This window comes from Nicotiana tabacum, chromosome 11 (assembly GCF_000715075.1).
Source record: "Nicotiana tabacum cultivar K326 chromosome 11, ASM71507v2, whole genome shotgun sequence".
In the NCBI taxonomy this organism is placed as follows: Eukaryota; Viridiplantae; Streptophyta; class Magnoliopsida; order Solanales; family Solanaceae; genus Nicotiana; species Nicotiana tabacum.
Window position 1 is genome coordinate 35,407,184 of NC_134090.1, and position 20,509 is coordinate 35,427,692.

General features: G+C 41.9%; 1 non-coding gene across 1 annotated transcript; it reads left to right on the plus strand.

The window, feature by feature from the left end:
* The first annotated feature begins 17,554 nt into the window (after positions 1-17,554).
* Positions 17,555-17,661, plus strand: LOC142166676 (small nucleolar RNA R71). The gene has a single exon (XR_012697079.1). It is a non-coding gene; the product is annotated as a small nucleolar RNA R71 (small nucleolar RNA).
* The last annotated feature ends 2,848 nt before the right edge of the window (positions 17,662-20,509 follow it).

A 20,509-nucleotide genomic window follows, 5' to 3' on the forward strand; every position in this document is an offset into this window, starting at 1 on the left:
CATGATACACAAGGAGATCGAGGTATATGTGGATGACGTCATCATCAAATCCAAGAAAGCCAGGGATCACATAGAAGACCTAAGAAGGTTCTTCAACAGACTGAGGAGGTACAATCTGAAACTGAATCCCGCCAAGTGTGCATTCGGGGTTCCTGCCGGTAAATTATTGGGTTTCATCGTGAGTCGTCGAGGAATAGAATTGGATCCGTCAAAGCTATCCAAGAATTGCTGCCGCCAAAGAACAAGAAGGACGTGATGAGTTTCCTAGGGAGACTCAACTATATCAGCCGGTTCATAGCTCAGTCCACGGTCATTTGTGAACCTATCTTTAAAATGTTAAAAAAGGACGCTGCCACCAAATGGACTAATGATTGTCAGAAAGCTTTTGACAGAATTAACGAATACCTGTCAACGCCGCCGGTCTTGGTTTCGCTTGAGCCAGGAAAGCCCCTATTGCTTTACCTTGCAGTATTGGATGGAGCATTTGGTTGTGTTCTGGGACAACATGATGAAATAGGGAGAAAGGAGCAAGCCATATACTATCTCAGTAAGAAGTTCACACCGTACGAGGCCCAGTATTCTCTTTTAGAACGCACTTGTTATGCTCTGACTTGGGTCGCGCAGAAGTTGAGGCATTACTTCTGTGCTTACACTACTTATCTCATATCCAGAATGGACCCTTTGAAGTATATCTTCCAGAAACCCATGCCCACTGGCAAGCTCGCCAAGTGGCAAATCCTGCTAAGCAAATTCAACATTGTTTATATGATCCAGAAAGCAAACAAAAGGCAAGCCTTGGCAGATCATCTCGCCGAGAATACCGTGGACGGAGAATACGAGCCCCTAAAAACGTATTTTCCCAATGAAGAGGTATTTTTCATAGGAGAAGATATTGCAGAATCCTATGATGGTTGGAGGTTGTTTTTTGATGGAGCTGCAAATTTCAAAGGAGTTGGCATAGGAGCAGTCCTAGTATCAGAAACCGGCCAGCACTACCCGGTATCTGCCAAGCTCAGGTTCCCTTGCACCAATAATATGGTCGAATATGAAACCTGCATCTTGGGGCTCAAAATGGTCATTGACATGAACGTTTAGGAGTTGCTAGTGATCGGGGATTCAGACTTTCTCATACATTAGGTTCGAGAAGAGTGGGCAACCAAGAACTCTAAGATACTTCCCTACTTGCATCACATACTGGAGTTGAGGAAAAGGTTCACAAAGACAGAATTTCAGCAAGTCCCCAGAGTCCAGAACGAGTTTGCTGATGCATTAGCTACTTTATTGTCAATGATCCAGCATCCAGATACAAATTTCATTGATCCCATCCCAGTAAAGATTCATGATCAGCCAGCTTATTATGCCCACGTTGAGGAAGAAGCAGATGGAAAACCATGGTTCCATGACATCAAGGAGTACCTGACAACATGGGAATATCCAAAACTTGCCAACGCTACTCAGAAGCGCACACTTCGTAGGTTATCCAGCAACTTCTTTCATAGTGGAGGAATCCTATACAGGAGGACTCCCAATTTAGGTTTACTAAGGTGTGTCGAAGCAAAAGAAGCATCCAGGCTATTGGACGAAGTGCATGCAGGGACCTGCGGGCCGCACATGAATGGTTTTGTCTTAGCAAAGAAGATACTCCAAGTAGGGTATTTTTGGATGACTATGGAAATAGACTGTATCCGGTATGTTCGCAAATGCCATCACTGTCAGATACATGCAGATATGATAAAGGTGCCTCCAAACAAGCTTACTACAACAAGTTCACCATGGCCATTCGCCGCTTGGGGAATGGATGTTATCGGACCTATCGAGCCTGCCGCATCAAATAGGCACAGGTTCATCTTAGTGGCAATCGATTATTTTAACAAATGGGTCGAAGAAGCATCATACAAGGCGGTCAGTAAGAAAGTTGTGGCAGATTTCGTCCGTGACCGCATTGTTTGTCGGTTCAGAATTCCGTAATCAATCATCACCGATAATGGTTCCAATCTCAACAGCGACTTGATGAAAGCAATGTGTGAAACATTCAAGATCACACACAATAACTCTACAGCCTATAGGCCTCAAATGAATGGAGCTGTGGAGGCAGCCAACAAGAATATCAAGAAGATACTAAGGAAGATGGTCGAAAGGCACAAAAAGTGGCATGAGAAATTATCATTCGCCTTATTGGGATACTGCACCACAGTCCGTATATCGACCGGAGCAAATCCCTACATGCTGGTTTATGGTATAGAGGCGGTCATCCCCGCCGAGGTAGAAATTCCTCCTTAAGGATCATACAAGAAGCAGAGTTGGATGATGCAGAATGGGTAAAAGGACGCTATGAGCAGTTAGCCCTTATAGATGGGAAAAGGATGAATGCAGTTTGCCACGTTCAGTTGTATCAGAACAGAATGTTCAGAGCCTTCAACAAAAGAGTTAAGCCAAGGAAGTTTACACTGGGGCAACTGGTGTTGAAGAAAATATTCCCACATCAAGATGAAGCCAAGGGGAAGTTCTCTCCCAATTGGCAGGGTCCGTACATGGTTCACCGGGTTCTAACTGGAGGAGCCCTTATTCTTGCAGAAATGGACGGAGAAGTCTAGCCAAAGCCGATCAATTCAGATGTAGTAAAACGATATTATGTGTAACCACTTATGATTCCCTCTATGATATAATTTGAACTACGCCTGACCTAATTCCCGTTTAAGAGGGGATACGTAGGCAGCCCTATGGGTTCGGTCAAAATTTAATAAAATATTCCATTTTTCCCCGCTATTGGAGCTGGGCAGAATTTTGAGGAGGACCCTCAAAATTCCGAAGTTGATTTTAGTCCATGCATCGCTAGAAGCTCCAGCCCAGTAAACTGGGGCAGAATTTTGAGGAGGACCCTCAAAAGTCCGAAGATGATTTTTTTAGTCATTCAGCACAGCCGTCAGAAATGTCCGCTCAGCAAACTGGGGCAGAATTTTGAGGAGGACCCTCAAAATTTCGGAGCGAAAGAGGTTGCAATGTCTTGAACCACATCGTAGTCGTTGGTTCATCTAAAGAAAACTATTTTCGATTATATACTTGCGTTATATTTACTAAATCATGCATAACTATTACCTGAATTGTTGTTGTTTAGCGACGCTACCCCAATGACACACAACGTCAAGAGCCCGGGGAAGACCAACTAACCTTTCCCCTTACAGAACTCACGATTTTTCTTTGGATATAGGCACTCGACTTGCAGTATCATTAAGTATATTTATGTATGCATACTTTCCCAAGAATGCAACTTCTCAGAATTATCACTTGCCCGCAATTGCTATCCGTACACAATCTCCCCAGCAGTCATATTGTCGTAATCGGCTATCAGCTAAAAGATCTTACTACTAATCGTCCTTTTACATTCTTGCACTACATAAGGCTACTTATCTGCTTTTCGAGACTAAGCTCTGTCTCCATCTGCATTTTGCATAAGGCTACTTTTCTGCCTTCCGAGGTTAAGCTCTACCTCCCTCATCATCTGCATAAGGCTACTTATCTGCCTTTCGAGACTAAGCTCTGTCTCCATCTGCATTTTGCATAAGGCTACTTTTCTGCCTTCCGAGGTTAAGCTCTACCTCCCTCATCATCTGCATAAGGCTACTTATCTGCTTTTCGAGACTAAGCCCTGTCTCCATCTGTATTTTGCATAAGGCTACTTTTCTGCCTTCCAAGGTTAAGCTCTACCTCCATTATCATCTGCATAAGGCTACTTATCTGCCTTTCGAGACTAAGCCCTGTATCCATCTTCATTTTGCATAAGGCTACTTTTCTGCCTTCCGAGGTTAAGCTCTACCTCCATCATCATCTGCATAAGGCTACTCTTCTGCCTTTCGAGACTAAGCCCTGTCTCTATCTGCATTTTGCATAAGGCTACTTTTCTGACTTCCGAGGTTAAGCTCTACCTTCATCATCATCTGCATAAGGCTACTTATCTGCCTTTCAAGACTAAGCCATGTCTCCATCTGCATAAGGCTACTCTATCTGCCTTTCGAGACTAAGCATTGTCTCCATCCTGCATGGCTGAAATATCACCTCTTTACTTTTCTCGCACGGCTGCAACATCGCCATCTTCATTTAAATTCTATACCGGCTGAAAGACCGCCACCTTTTGCATTTCATGGGCCGAAAGATCGCTAATCTATTCAAAGGCATCATAGTTCGGAGGCACCATCTACATGGCCCGAGAACATCATTTCATGGCCTACGAATTTTTATTTACGCTCTTCATAGCCCGAGACGTCATGGTCCAAGGACGTCATCCTAACCGTCCAAAGACAGCATTCATGGTCCAATGGGAACTTGCATCACATTTAAATTTATGTACAATCTATGTTGTATTGCCCACTTGCAGGTACACCGGCTAGCAAACGGCCGTCTCAGTAGTAGCGATCCCGCTCCGGTTCTCATAGCCTATCAGACTTCAACTATCCTTCTCAACTTAGGCATCACGTCCGTTCCTTTCAATAACTCTATCGGCATATTTCGCCGATGGATCCTGAACTACATATGGCCTGATTCCTGTAAGACCAGGGATATGTAGGCAGCTCAAGAGACAGAGCTCGGTCAGAATTCCTTGCAAATCATCTCTTTCGGTCAAAATTGGCCATCATATCTTTACCCGACAACTTTTACATCCTTCCCGGGTAAAGAGGGGCAGCTGTTGATACCCAATTTTTCTCTATGTATTTTTTTACATGCAAATACTTTCAAATATCATGTACATGCATATATAAGTATGCCCAAGTGTTTTAGTATTTTTCTAATTTTTTAAAACATTTTTAAATTGATTTATTGCTCAATAGTTATTCCCAAAATTATCACTTTGGTGAATAACTTATTTTATTCTCATATTTATACCAAAATATAGGTAGGTTACTTTTCATATATTTTTACAAATTAATTTGGTATATTAAAAGCTAATTGCATATAATTGCAATTTTAGCATGCTTTAAGATTTAATAGCATTTTATAATTATGAAACTGGTTTCAATATTTTTTAATTAATATTTATATACTATTAATGGATCCAGTGCTTTTAATTTGCTTTCAAAATCATTTTTTACTATTTTTATAAAATAAAAAGGGAAAACTGACTATTTAAATTTTGGCCTCAGTTCGTTTCAATTGTAGCCCCATTACATTTCTATTTTAGCCTAAAATTGACCCAATTTCAAACTCAAATTCGGACCGGCCCAATTACCACTCTAACCCGACCCAGCACCTATTCAACCGACCCAGCCCATAACCCCTTTTAATCTCGGCCGTTGATCATTTAGATCAACGGCCACCGTTGCTTCTTACCTTTTTTAATCCAAACGACCCTAAACCCTACCTCATTCTTTCAGAGACGCCGCCTTTGAATCCCTTCTTTCTCTCAACTCACCTCAAACCCTAGCCACCGCCTCTCACTGAGACCCTAATCCATGGCTTCCCAGGCTCATCGGAGGCCTATACCAGCCTCTCAAGGCTCCTACGTGCTCGTTTCTAAGGTCCTATGACCAGATCTTGAAAGGTTTCGACCAAGCCTTTGCTTGATGACTGTTCTCCGGTCGTTTTCAACCTTTGTTCGGCCAGCCATGGCTATCCAAGTTCGACCTTCGACTCTCCTACTTAGATCGATGGTTTTCAAAGCCTTCCTCATCACCTGGGTTTCTTACGAAACCCTAATCTCTAAGGTTCCTCCGATTTTATTTCATATATGCTCCTAATCTATGTGTGTTTTGAACTTGCTAAGCATTTTCTCTCGAAGTTTCTTTAATTTTGCTTTCAAAACTCTTTATTCTTCAACTAGGGTTTCATGTTAAGTTATTTCGAATCTCTTCTCCGATTCTCGACATATTTTGCTGTGTTTTGCTTGTGTTGTTTTTCTATTTGAATTAGCATGTTGAAAACCCTAAGTTTTGGAATTTTGTTTGAGTTTCTTAGTCTGTTTGTTTGTATTAGTTTGATTTACCTTGTTTACACCTGATTAGCGTTGAAAACCCTAATTTTTGGGGTTTATTTGAGATTCTGAATTCGCTTGTTTGTTTCACTTGTTTATCACCTCTAAACTCGACTAATTTTCAAAAACCCTAGTTCTTTGGGGCCTATTCGAGTCCCTTGAGTTTATTCGTGCAATTCGTCTATCTGAAGTTGCTCAGCCTGATTCTTTTTGTTTTAGCATCTCTCTTCCTTATGTGATTCCTTTTGTTCTGAGTTCCGACTATCTGTCAAACTCGATTGTGTTTTCAGAAAGGTTTTTACTTGATTCTTCGCATGCTTCTGATCTTTTCCTCTACTACTAAATCACTGAAACCTGACCTACGTGATTATCATGCTATGAATGCTTGCTCTATGCTATTACTGTATTTTGTTCCTTCTCGCCATAGCTTGGCCTCACATGCGTATTGCTTGTGCACTTCATTTATATACTGAGTCCCTTCTGTGATTGATTTTCAAACTTGTGATTGATTTTCAAAACTTTTCCTTATGAAATTCTGATTTTTTTTACTCGCCCGTTAAGGGTTAATTGATTCTCTCTCTTTGTTTGGCCTTACCAGATCCTTTCCAAAATAAGTACATTCCTGTATTTAGACTTAATCCCTTACTATATGGTTTTACTGCTCCTTTTATGGTAACAATCATTCTGCTTACAAATTGATCTTCTTTCCTTATATTAATCCTGTTAGTGTCCGTTTGAGCAGTAATCCCTTGATTAAAGGGGAATACCTGTGTTAATTGATTCTGACTGTGTTTATTTCCATGTTTGTGTTGAAACCTTATTTGTTACCTTATTCTCTACTCGTTTTCAAAACTATAAATACCTGTACCTCTTCTCTTTCAAAAAACAAGTTCGAACACACAACATAAGTCACCACTTCTTCTCTCAAATACACTTAGGTTTTCTAAAAAAAAGCATTCGAGTTTTCTCTGAACTCATAAGCTCTCTTCTCTGATTGTGTTTTGGCTGCAAGTATCCTGCTTTTCTTTGTGCTTATTTTTCTGCAACTGGTATGTCTCTTCTTGTTTAAATTCTGCCCCCTCTCTTATGTGTTTATGCTTCAATCTTTTCTTTGTTTATTTTACTACTTTCTGCAAGCTTGTTATTCCTGTTCCTATATGAATCCCCATCCCTGAACCCTTTATCTGCTGAGTTATGGTTCAGAAAACATGACAATCCTTGATATTGTTGTTCATGTATATGGACTGGACTCCCTGAGTCCTAAACTCTTTCAATTCCCATTCATTTTCCCCCTTATATGTATTCTGAGCTTGAGACCTTGGTCTGGCAGTGTCCTAATCACTGCCCAGACCATAGTCTAACCTTCAATAGGTTCGTGCTCTTATTTGTTGGTTGAACAGGCTTGGTCAGGGGTGTGCCAGCCTACTTCGTGGCTAGGCATGACCACCAGCCTGCCATGGCATTCCCCAACCCCCTATCTTGCACTTACACTCATTCTTAGAACCTAACATTTGCCCCTCTCTTGTGAACCTTGCTTTGAGATCCATGAGCTCCCTCTGAACTTGGACACCTGAGGGCTGGCTTTTCCACACTACACTGTAACTCTTTCTAATTAACATCTTGGGTGTAAGCACTGCCTGGAGTTCCTGAAACTCCTTAGATCTCTGAAACATCCTAGATAAGAGAAGGCTTTGGGAAATATGGATCTCGGAAGTGGTTCAATCTCATATTGTTATATACTAAGTCTGAATTAGGCTGCTCGGATGTAGCTGTAATTTCTGATGTATTTTTAATTTTTGTCTTATTTTTACTGGTCTGTAATAATTTGTATAAACTCATGGGATTTTAGTGAAAAAGGGAGGGGGTTACTTTTCATGCACAAAAGGGTAGAAATCATGTCTATAGGTTTAATTTCTACACTGCTCAATTTCACACGTAGAGACCATGCCTATAGGATTTAACTTCTAAACTTTCAGTAACTATGCATATAGATACCGTGCTCATAGGGGTTTACATTTCTGCACATAATGATACCATTAGGCAAACTGTAGGCTTAATTATAAAGTTGTATATAGATACCATGTTTGTAAGACTCCTGTTAAAAAGTGTTAAAATCAGTTAACATATAGAAAGCATGCCTATAGGAACTTCGAGTCGGAACTGTCTCATTTGTTCAAAACAGCACCAACCATTTAAATTAATATATACTTTGGTAAAACTGACAGTCTTCTGTGATTTTCTGAACCTCGTAAGTTAACAAACATTTTCTAAACCAAACTGACATTTTCTGAAACTCACTTTTTTTATAAGGTTCGTGAAACTCTTTTTTTCAACTAGTCTACATGTCTTCTGAAGCTCCTTTCTTTTCTTTTAAATCTTTTTCAAAACAGTACATTCTTTCTGAAACTCGTTTCACTCTGATAAAAAACTGGTAACTCTTTATAACCAGTTCGCTTTTCAAAATCGTTAGTTCTATCCAACACATAGCTGAAAGTAGACTAGTCCTTAAGAACTGCATTCGAGCGAGCCTAATGCGGACTTCCTGTCTAAAAGTATGTGTTGAACCAGTCCGCTTATCGCTTTAATTTTAAAGACCAAACCAGTACATGCAAGACATGCTAAACTCTATGGCTTATCTGACTTAAGGAGGTTTACTTGAGCCTTATTTGCTTATCTGCTTCCCCTTTTACTTGCATTACGTGTTTTGATTGACGCCTAGTGTTTTGTCCTTTGAAAGCTCTCAAAAGGCCCCAAATCCCTTTCCCTTTAGGATTAGTAGTCTTAAATGCCTCCGGGACTGATAGGATTGGGACGGGTACTAGCATGCAATAAGTAACGAAACTTTCCGCGCTTTAATACCTTAACGGGGTGGGATGGGTAGAATATGAATATGATGACCGGTGCGCTAATATCACGTACGACCCCTCTTCTGAGGAGTGATTGCTGGATATTGCATTGATGTGATCCATATTATTTGTAAACCTAGGACCCCTCTCCCCTTTACTTGTTAATTTTTAAGTTTTCTTTTAAATTAATTTTCCAAACTCTCTACTCCTTCAACTCTTAAACTTGTTTGCAAAACTATGTGAAAAATCCTTTTCTTTTCTACTTGTCTGCTTAAAGTCACAATTGTAGCATGACCGGGAACCACACCAGTGGATCTTGAGGGGTGCCTAACACCTTCCCCTCGAGATAATTTCTAGCTCTTACCCAATTTCTAGTTCTTCATCTCAATTCTTTCTTAAAGTGTCCAAATGCGCTATAATCATTAGGTGGCAACTCTTCAAAATTCCAAAACCTAATTCTCGAAAGGGAATAGAGTTTTCCTCCCAAATGTCGTATACCCGATTTCGACTCGTAGAAAAAGGGGGCGTTGACAGTGCTTATTCTTTTACTTTTCCAAAAACTGCACCTTTTTCTCAATTTCAACGGTTCCACTCAAAAACCAAACCACCATCCCACACTTTTGCCTTTGCATATATTCCATACAATTCAAGTGCTTATGGGAGGTAAAAGGGTTCAAACAGCAGGCTATTCAAACAATTGGGTAAGGCTCGCAATGTGGTTGCCAAAGAAATAGGCTTATAGGCTCAACGAGGTTAACTAAGATGTAATACAGTTAGATGGGTTTACTTTATATGACTGTCTCAACAAAGAAATGCCTATATCACTTCTAGAACTGAATGAAACTACTATTTCACTTTGCAAACACATAGGGCAAGTTCTAGGCATCAAATGTGAATCGTGGAATACAGTAAAGCTCACACACACATGGCACATGACTCATTCCAGATTGGCTTATCAAGACACTCTCTTCTGAGTATTCAAGTCAGTAACAAACATACAATTTTTAAGGCACTTTAGCAAGAATCAACTACTGAGACTAAGCGTTACACTCTAGTGTCTATTGTGTTCAGGTGTATCAACGCTAGAGGCTTAACTTTTGATTTTAGCTCGTAGCCTATTAATCCTAATCTACTAAAAGAAAATAAAATGAACAAAAACTACCTATACCCGGTTCAAGCTAAACCCTTGGAAAAGAACCGTGGCCCAAAGAAAAACCAAGGGTGGGTTACTACACTACCAAAAAAAATCTTTTTGGTCTTTTCTCTAGACTTACTTCCCTCAAGAAAATTGTCTAAAGGCTCTGTCATTAGGAAGAGTCTCCATATTTCCTTTTTTTCAATCCACTTAGTCCCTCAAGAATCCCGCCAAAAGAGATCCGTCGTCGGAACAAGCCACTTACCTACTTTAAACTAACCTAATGAAACTATTACTCAACATCGAAAACAATCAACGCAAAACAGAGAAACATCAAACAGTCTAATTGTACAATTATATATATACATTGAAGTATCCCCCACCCCACATTTAAAATGTAGACATGTCCTCATGGCATCAAAATTCAAAAAGTAGTGAGGTGAAGGAACTTCCCTGAAGGATCACTCCTGATCAGAGACGGTGTCTGGGTTCACATTGCATGCGCGACCCAGACTCTCAGCCAGCCTAAGAATTTCTTTTTCCATTTCACCTGCCGCCCAGCCACCGCGTCAACTCGGGCACCTAAATCATTGACAGAGGTACGCACCCCAGCCATATCCTGCTCCAAAGTGGTCATGCGGGTACTACGGCGTGGCTGTGCAGATGTTGAAGCCCTAGGTGGTGCTGCAGCTGTTGCACTGTGCTCATGGGCCTGTGGTTCGGCCTCCACATCCTCCTGCTCGTCCTCCTCTTCGTCCGAGTCATCAGAGCCACTACTATCCTCCCCCTCAACTGCCGTCGGCTCCTTACCCGTTGTTACCTTGTCAGCCCGGAACTTGCGGTCTCTTGGTACTAGCCCATCAACAGCTAGATTTTCGGGCACCCAAGCTTCCCTACACAGCTGAGTAACTAAAGAAGGGAAAAAGAACCTACACTTTTTTACTGGGCAACGGATGAATATCTCTTCATGTATCACTTTGGCCACGTCGAAGTTGTGACCATTGACAAAGCACCAAATCAAAGCTGCTCGGGGTCCATTTACCTCCGTAGTGTTGGAGGACGGAAGCAGACGGTTGTTGATAAGATACAGCCAGCACTTTCCTTCAAAGGTTAGTGCTGAGGAGTGAAACTTCTCACCATATTTCATCCAAACCACCTCCTTCCCTGGTACACAGATTGTTTCAAAGAATCGCTCCCACTTTTCCTATGTTGGGTTACGACCATACTTATAAATGTCATAATAATCAACCACAGGAGGGGGCAACTGGTATACCGTCGCCTCAATAGAAACATTCACCGCCTTTCAGCGCACCATGACTACACCATTCTCATGTTCTAAAACATTGGCGTAAAATTCTCTAACAACCATGACATTCCCCTCACCTGGCTTATTAATGAAGGTTTGCAACCCCCGCCTCAGCATCTCATTATACATGTGAGGGAATTGTCGTTGGACCGATCCGATGTTAATACCCCTCTCCGAAATCGGTTTTTTAGAGGCTTTAGCCGCAAAGCGGTCCTGAGCCTTGGCCGAGACAAATCTGGTGCTATCAAAGGTGCGTGCAGGGGCTGCTCCTTATATCCTAGACGAGCCGACTTGGATGCTAGAAGATGCACTTGTGGCGCAACGTTTTCTAGATGGAGTCATAGTACCTGGAAAATGGGAACACATTACCATAGCCTAAGACAAAATTGTGACGCATTGCGGTTACTCAGATTTCACATGCATAAGTGGTCACAACTACATAGTTACGTTCATTGAGGCATTTCCACAAACACCTTGTGGGCATTAGGCACTCATAACCCTTTCTAGAATTTGACAACATTAAAAACCACCACAATGCAGCCACAAGCACAACTAAATCATTCTTTAACTCCACCAACAATTCCATCCATAGTTACTACAACATATACTACAAATTTTGACTCAACAAAGGCAAAATCAACAATAATAAAAATAAAACTGAAAATCAGAAATAAAAGGAACAAAAGAAAAAAAAAAAATTGGTCCCTAAAATGCATACCTGTAGTGATAGAAGGTGGGGAACAGAGAAGAAAGATGGAGGAGAATGTGGTTGGAGACTTGGGGCCAATTGAAAAAAATTGAAAATTTGTGGAAGAGGGGAGTTGAAGGTGAAGGGGATTTGATGAAGAAGAGGATTTGGGGAGGGTTTTGTGTCTCTTGCTCTTGTGTTTGGAATTGGGAGTGGGTCGTGGGTTTGGGGGATAAAAAAGGGGGGTTTTATTAGAACTAACAAAAAATAAAATGTATAACAATTCAGAAAATATAAAACAAAAATAAATCGTCGGACTAGCGCGTCCAGGAGCACGATCGCGCTAGTAGCGCGGCCAGAAGCGCGTTCACGAGTGCGGGCCAGGTAGAATGTTTGCCCATTAGCGCGGCCACTAGTGCGATCGCGCTAGTAGCGCGGCCAGTAGCGCGCTCACGAGCGCGGGCCGGGCAGAATGTTTGCCCAAATAGCTCGTCCTGTAGCGCATCCTGTAGCACGGGCGCGCTCCTGGGCGGATATTTTTTTTACATTTTCCACTTGTTGTTACCACTTCCGATGGCTTTATCACCCGCCCATTACACCTGCATTGGTTAGCATTTCCTAAAACTCACAATTAACAACTACTACTATCGTTGGGTTGCCTCCCAATCAGCGCCTTAGTTAATGTCGTGGCACGATGCAGACAAGCGCATTTAAAGCTCGCTCGACCTCTGAGGTTTCGTTAGGTAGACCTCTGACACTTCCTTTGGTTCCTTCATGCCTATGTATAACTTCAATCTCTGCCCATTGACTCTAAATGTGTGAGAGTCTTTCTCTGAGGCGATCTCTACAGCTCTTGAAGGGAATACTTCAACCACTCAAAATGGCCCAGACCATCATGACTTAAGCTTACCCGGGAATAGCCATAATCTGGAATTATAGAGCAGTAACATATCCCCGGGTTTGAAATATCGCTCAACAATGTACCGGTCGTGCAACCGCTTTATTCTTTCCTTGTACAACCTTGTGCTCTCAAAAGCAAGATGTCGAAACTCGTCGAGCTCATGCAATTCAGTGATCCTCATTGTGCCTGCAGCTTCAGTGTCAAGGTTCAGCTGTTTTAGTGCCCACCAAGCTTTATGTTCAAGTTCCACTAGCAAGTGGCAGGCCTTCCCAAACACCAACTTATATGGCGACATACCAATTGGTGATTTAAAAGCGGTTTTATACGCCCAGAGTGCATCATCTAGATTTTTCACCCAATCAGTTATTGTGGCATTCACAGTCTTGGTTTGCACACTCTTGCTCTCTCTGTTGGATACTTCAACCTGCCCACTAGTCTGGGAATGATATGGGGATCCACCTTGTGGCACACATCATACTTTGCGAGCAACTTCTCGAAAGCTCTATTATAGAAGTGTGTGCCTCCGTCACTGATGATCGCTTTTGGTGTCCCAAAGCGGGTGAATATGTTCTTCTTCAAAAATCCCACCACCACTCTTGCATCATTAGTGGGCAACGTTGCAGCTTCTACCCATTTGAACACGTAATCCACAGCAACAACTATGTACTTATTTCCAAAGGAGCTGACAAAAGGACCCATGAAGTCAATCCCCCAAACATCAAACACTTCCACCTCTTGAATCGGGTTCATGGGCATCTCATGATGACGGGAAATATTCCCGGTCCGTTGACATTCATTGCAACCCTTCACCCATTGGTGCGCATCTTTAAACACTGTTGGCCAAAAGAATCCGGCCTCTAGCACTTTCACAGCTGTCCTGACCCCTCCAAAATGTCCTCCATATGCCGATGCGTGACAAGCCTACAAAACAGAAGATTGTTCTATCTCGGGGACACACCTCCGGATCATATTTTCAACACATATTCTAAATAGATAGGGCTCATCCCAATAATACATGCGGCAGTCATGATAAAAAATTTTATTTTGTACAGATGAAAGGTCATAGGGAACTATATCACTGGCCAGGTAATTTGCGTAATCTGCATACCATGGAGCTTCCTCAAGACTAATAGCGAGCAGCTGCTCATTTGGAAAGGTTTCCAGAATATCTTCAACCTCGACTGAGTTTTTAGCTCCTTCAAGTCGCGATAGATGATCAGCAACTTGATTTTCTATGCCCTTACGGTCACGAATTTCGAGATCAAATTCTTACAATAGCAGCACCCAATGAATTAGGCACGGCTTGGACTCCTTCTTCTCAATAAAGTACCTGAGAGCTACATGATCAGTGTATACAATTACCTTAGAGCCAATCAGGTATGATCTGAACTTGTCGAAAGCAAACACCACAGCCAACATCTCCTTCTCAGTCACAGTGTAATTCAGCTGGGCTCCACTCAGCGTTCTACTAGCATAGTAGATTGGATGCATCAGCTTGTCTTTTCGCTGTCCTAGCACTACCCCCACTGTGTAGTCACTTGCATCACACATGAGTTCGAATAGTTGCTCCCATTCGGGGGCAACAATGATAGGTGATGTGACTAGCCTCTTCTTCAGCTCCTCGAATGCTACCGTGCAGTCATCACTAAACAAGAAAGGGTGATCTTTTTATAACAACTTACAGAGAAGGTTGGCAATTTTTGAGAAGTCTCTTATGAATCTCCGGTAGAAACCGGCATGCCCGAGAAAGCTCCTGATTGCCTTGACTGAAGTTGGAGGGGGCAACTTTGCTATCACATCCACTTTAGCACGATCCACCTCAATTCCTTTGCTTGACACTCGGTGCCCCAAGACTATGCCCTCTTGTACCATGAAATGACACTTCTCCCAATTAAGAACCATGTTAGTCTCAATACACCGTCTCAGCACACGAGTCAGATTTATAAGACACTCATCAAATGAGTTCCCCACCACTGAGAAATCATCCATGAACACCTCCATTATGTCCTCCACCATGTCAGTGAATATGGCCACCATACACCTTTGGAATGTGACTGGTGCATTGCATAGGCCAAAGGGCATCCTCCGAAAGGCATAAATGTCATACGGGCAAGTGAAGGAGGTCTTTTCTCTGTCCTCTAGTGCAATAAAGATCTTATTGTACCCTGAGTACCCATCCAGAAAATAGAAATGCGACCTCCCTGCCAATTTGATCAATGAAGGAAAGTGGGAAGTGGTCTTTTCGGGTGGCTAGATTTAACTTTCTGTAATCCATACAAATTCTCCAGCCCGTGATGGTTCTCATAGAGATCATTTCATTGTTATTATTTTTAACTACCGTCATGCCCCCCTTTTTAGGTACACATTGAACCGGGCTAACACAGCTACTGTCAGATATTGGGAAAATGATTCCCGCATCTAACCACTTTATCACTTCTTTCTTCACCACTTCCTTCATGTTGGGGTTCAACCTTCTTTGGTGTTCCCTGGAAGGTTTGTGTCCCTCTTCCGGCAGAGTTTTGTGCATATAGTAGGCTGGGTTGATCCCCTTTATGTCTGCCATGGTCTACCCAATAGCAGTCTTACACTCCTTGAGTACCTGCAAGAGTTGTTGTGCCTGCACATCTAACAAACTAGATGAGATAATAACAGGTAATGTGGAGTTAGGTCCAAGGAACTCATACCTGAGATGGGCGGGCAGTGGCTTCAACTCTAGCTTTGGTGGTTCTTCGATGGATGGCTTGGCTGGAGGAGTTTCTCTATTTTCCAAGTGCAAGGGCTCAAAGTCAAGAGTTCTATCCCAGAACCTTTTACCCTCTAATGCCATCACCCATTCTGCCAGTTCTTCTCTATTTACCTCATATAAGTTCATCAGACATGCAGCAAGAGGGTCCTCAATAGTCAGCATCTGATCATCAGTCTCTACGATTACATCCACGGCATCAATAAGAGAGCAACTGGAGAATTCACTTGGCCGCCTCATAGATTTCTGCACATTGAATGTTATCTCTTCGTCGTTCAATCTCATCTTGAGTTTCCCAGTCTCACAATCAATGAGAGCTCTCCCAGTGGCCAAGAATGGTCTTCCCAAATTATGGGAATCTCTTCATCTAACTTGCAGTCTAATATCACAAAATCTGCAGGGAACACAAATTTCCCTACCTGAATAAACACATCATCCAGGATACCTGAGGGTTGCTTTACAGTCCTGTCAGCTAGTTGCAACAACATAGAGGCGAGTCTAGCTCTTCCAATACCTAGCCTCTTATAAATCGCCCGGGGCATAAGATTAATGATGGCCCCTCGATCACACAGTGCCTTAGCAAAAGCAAAATTACCAATAATGCATGGAATTGTAAAGCTCCCTGGGTCAGACAGCTTTTTCGCAATTGGTCTAGTCACCACTGCACTACAGGTCTGAGTAAGAGTAATTGTGGCAAAGTCTTGGAAATCAAATTTTCGGGACATTAAGTCCTTCATCATTTTTGCATACCCAAGCATCTCTTTCAAAACATCAATCAATGGAATATTTACCTGGATTTGTTTCAGCATCTCCAAGAACTTCTTGTATTGCTCCTTCTTTTGGTACTTAGCCAGCCTCTGAGGGAAGGGTGCAGGAGGTCTCTTCTTCCCAATCATTTGGGATTGATCTTTATCAGCTACCACCTCAACTACTAGTTCCTGGGCTGTCTCAGCTTCCTTCTCAGTCTCAATCTGAATGTTATTTTCTTCCTGGGCGGGCTGGACTATCACCTCTGTCAGTTTCGTTGACTCATCCAGCTCGATGGGCACTGGTATGAGTGTCTCCGCTTGTCTAGTTTCTCAAGCCCTCTCTTGCTCTACATCAAAATCTCTACCATTATGTAGACTCACCGCCATCAGCTACTTCGGGACTTGATCTTTTGGATTTATCTAGGTGTCTTCAGGTAGTGTCCCATAAGGACGATTGTTCAGAGACATCGAAATTTGGCCCATCTGCATTTCAATATTCTTGATCGCTGAATCATGTGCATCTACTCTCTTACTAATCTTTGCATTAGACCCAATAACCTGCTGCATCATTGCTTCAAGTCTAGCAAGCCCATCTTCTTGCCTTCCACCATGTTGCTGCTGATAAGGAGGGTGATATCCCTGCTGCTGATTCTGATTATTATATCCCTGTGGCCTTGGTTAAGGTGCCATATTGTTAGGGAGTCTCATACCTCCCATGTTCGCATCGTTGAGCTGTGGCTGGGCTGGCCTGTACTACTGATTCTGCTGGCCCCAATTCTGACCACCCAGTCTCTGGCCTCCATAATTCGACACATAGTTCATGTCTTCAGGGTAGTGATGATGATCATGTTCTACATTCCACTAGTTACCAATTGGCTGACTAATGCACGATGTTCACAAGCCCCCATTGGTAGTATCTACAATGTGTACCTGCTGCTTCTGCCCTAACTCTTCCACCTTTTGGTGAGTATGCTCATCTGTGTCAGTAAGGTGGCCATATTTTCAGGCATAGAGTTGGATGGATCTAAGGGTACTAAGTACACCACTGGAGTGATAGGTGCATTCCTGGTTATCTATCCTGAATTCTGTGCCATCTTGTCAAGCAGACCCTGACCTTCTCTCCATGTTTCGCTCAAAAATTCTCTGCCAACTGAAGCATCAACAATGTTCTTCACGCTATCTGACAATCCCATGTAAAACCGCTGCCCCAACATCAGATCTGGAATACCATGGTGCAGACATATAACCAGCATCCCCTTGAATCGTTCCCATGTTTCATGCAGTGTCTCCATTGGTCTCTGTTTAAAACTCAAAATTTCATCAATTTGTTGAGCGATTTTGTTGGGTGTGTAGAACTTGTTCACGAATTGCTTGACTAACTCCTCCCAAGTTGTTATGGAATTTATGGTGAGTGAGTTTAGTCAGGTCTGGGCAGCTCCTATCACTGAGAAAGGAAACAATAACACCTTGATTGCTTCGGGAGTTACGTTGGTCTGCCTTTGGGTTTTGCAGATTGACAGGAAATTCTTCAAGTGCTATTGAGGATCTTCGACTTGTGACCCCGAAAATAGTCCCTTGTTCTGCAACAAGTGCAACATGTTATTCGTGATTTGGAATGATTCAGCCTGTATTTGCGGGACTAAAATTGAGGTGGCCAGATTTTCAGTTGTGGGTTGTGCCTAGTCATAGAGAGTTGCCTCTGGCACAAGAGGTGTCACTGGCGCTATTGGTACAGCTAGGTTCGTTTCGTGATCTCCCATTTCTGTCTCAAAGTGTTTAATTGTTTGTTCTTGTTTATTTTTCCGGTTGGCCCGGTTCAAGGCCTTGAAAACTTTCTCGGGATCTGATAATACTTCAAATACTTCACCAGTTCTTGATGAGTTTATAGGCATGCACCTGTGTAACCAAGTCAACAAACGTTAAAATTTCAATGTAAAGATTGGGTATAGAGAAAATTGACTACACTAAGAATTTTTTTGTACTTCTTTCAATTGTAATTGATAACAACGTTAAATTCCCCGGCAACGGCGCCAAAATTTGATCATGCCCAACTATGCCTTATAAAATGGACACGCGGACGTTGCAAATATAATCTGATTATTTAGCCCAGAGTCGAACCCATAAGGAATTAACATATCTATCACTTTCGTTAAACGTACTAAACTCTACGGAATCAACTTCCCAAACGTTGTCAATAACAATTGATAGTATCTCTACTAACTAAGAATGAATGTAATTAAACAGCTTAAAACTAACTATGATTTAGTTGTAACAATTAAAAGAAGGTTCTAAGGCTATGATTTCCCCTATTGATGGAATCCCTTCGCTTATGCTTCACATAGAATCACCAAATCATCTCTATCAATCATGAGCACTCCTCTTACCGTAAATCTCTCCCGAGTAATCATGATAATTTACTAGACGCACTCTCCCAAGATACGCTAGCTGTCTTTGTTTATTATAGCTCACTTTAGATTGCACTCATGGCTTCGTTATTCCTAATCCCGCCTTTAAACCCGTAATTATTGATCCCTCATATATTTTGGGAGTGGTGTTGTTCAACAATTACCTAAATATGCACTCTCCCGAGTTATACACATTAAATAGGCACAACTAATTGAGGATCCTGTCAATTAACTACAACAAGCATGTAGTTGAACAAATAGAGATTAAAATGGCAAACTATATTAACATAATCAAGAAGTTCATACTTCAATAGGTTCCATCAAACCTTAGAATAAATATTTAGCTACTCATACTAGTGTTCATCACTACAATAATCAAATTCATCACAAATCATAAAAACAAAAGGAAGAAATGAAGAACTTGATGTTGAATCCTCCTCCTTGCCTCTTGCCTCTCCTTTTCTTGCACTAAGCTATCAAAAGCTGCATAATACCTCATTGGGCGAGCTTGACCTTCTATAGGTTAAGTGAATTTCCCCCCAGACTTCCAAGTTTACCCCTGAAAATTAATATTCAAGGAACTGGGCTAGCGCGGCCGCGCTAATGGCTGCGCTAATACCCTAACATTCTGCCTCGACCATCTGGTCTAGTGTGGTCGCAATAGTGGGCGCGCTGTCACACCTCCTTTTTCGCCCGCGCCAGCAGGGGCGCAGAGGAAGTTTTTCCAATTAAAGGACAATCGAAACGGGATTTATTTATTTAATTCAGAGTCGCCACTTGGGAGATTTATGGTGTCCCAAGTCACCAGTTGAATCCCCAATCGAGGAAAAGAATGACTCTGTATTACAGTCCGCGCACTAGAAATCCGAGTAAGGAATTCTGTTAAGCCGGGAGAAGGTGTTAGGCATTCCCGAGTTCCGTGGTTCTAGCACGGTCGCTCAATTGTTATCTTTGGCGTAAATTACCTGATTTTAACAATTATGAGTCTATGTGCAAATTTTAACTTTTAGCCATTTTAATTATTGTTATTTTAAAAGAGAATTGCAACGTCGTGAAAACACGTCTCGAATCACGTCACATAAATGCACTCGTGGTTGTTGACACATTTCAACTTCATTGGGATTTGTATTTGAGTCACATAAATGTGCACTCGAGTTTAGGAAGGTAATGTTATTAAAATATGCGCCTAAAGAGACTAATGCGTTATTATTTTGGGGAAGGCCGTGAAATTCACTAAAACGGCCCATCCCGAAGTCTAAAAATTAGTACAATACTTATTGAGGGCCCCGCAATTTATAGTTTATTCGGCGAGGCTCATCTCATTTTTATTTTAAAAGGGCAAACCTAAAATGACTATGATTTTCTATTTTTATTTGTCTCTAAAAATAAGGAAAATCTTACTTGGTTAATATCATTGATCTAATGCAAGCTAAATGATGGTCTAAACTAAACATGTCATTAGGCCCCAAGGGGAACCCAAAGAGTAAGAATCACTAGCCAATCTATAACCAAAATCAATCGTATGTAGGCTTTGGCCCAGGCCCAAACGAGAAGGAATTCAGCACAAGACCCGGGCCCGCGCTAAATTACTAAGGCCCCAAATCAGCAAAACGAGGCTGTATGGCCTGGAATTTCAGCAGACTTATACCAACGACATTTTAAAATTGCTATGGCCCAAACTTGATCTAAAGTGTTCCCAAATTCACTTATTGCTTTTGTGATAGAATAGACATTGTTCAAATTGATAACATGCTAATCGCTTGAATTTCAATTC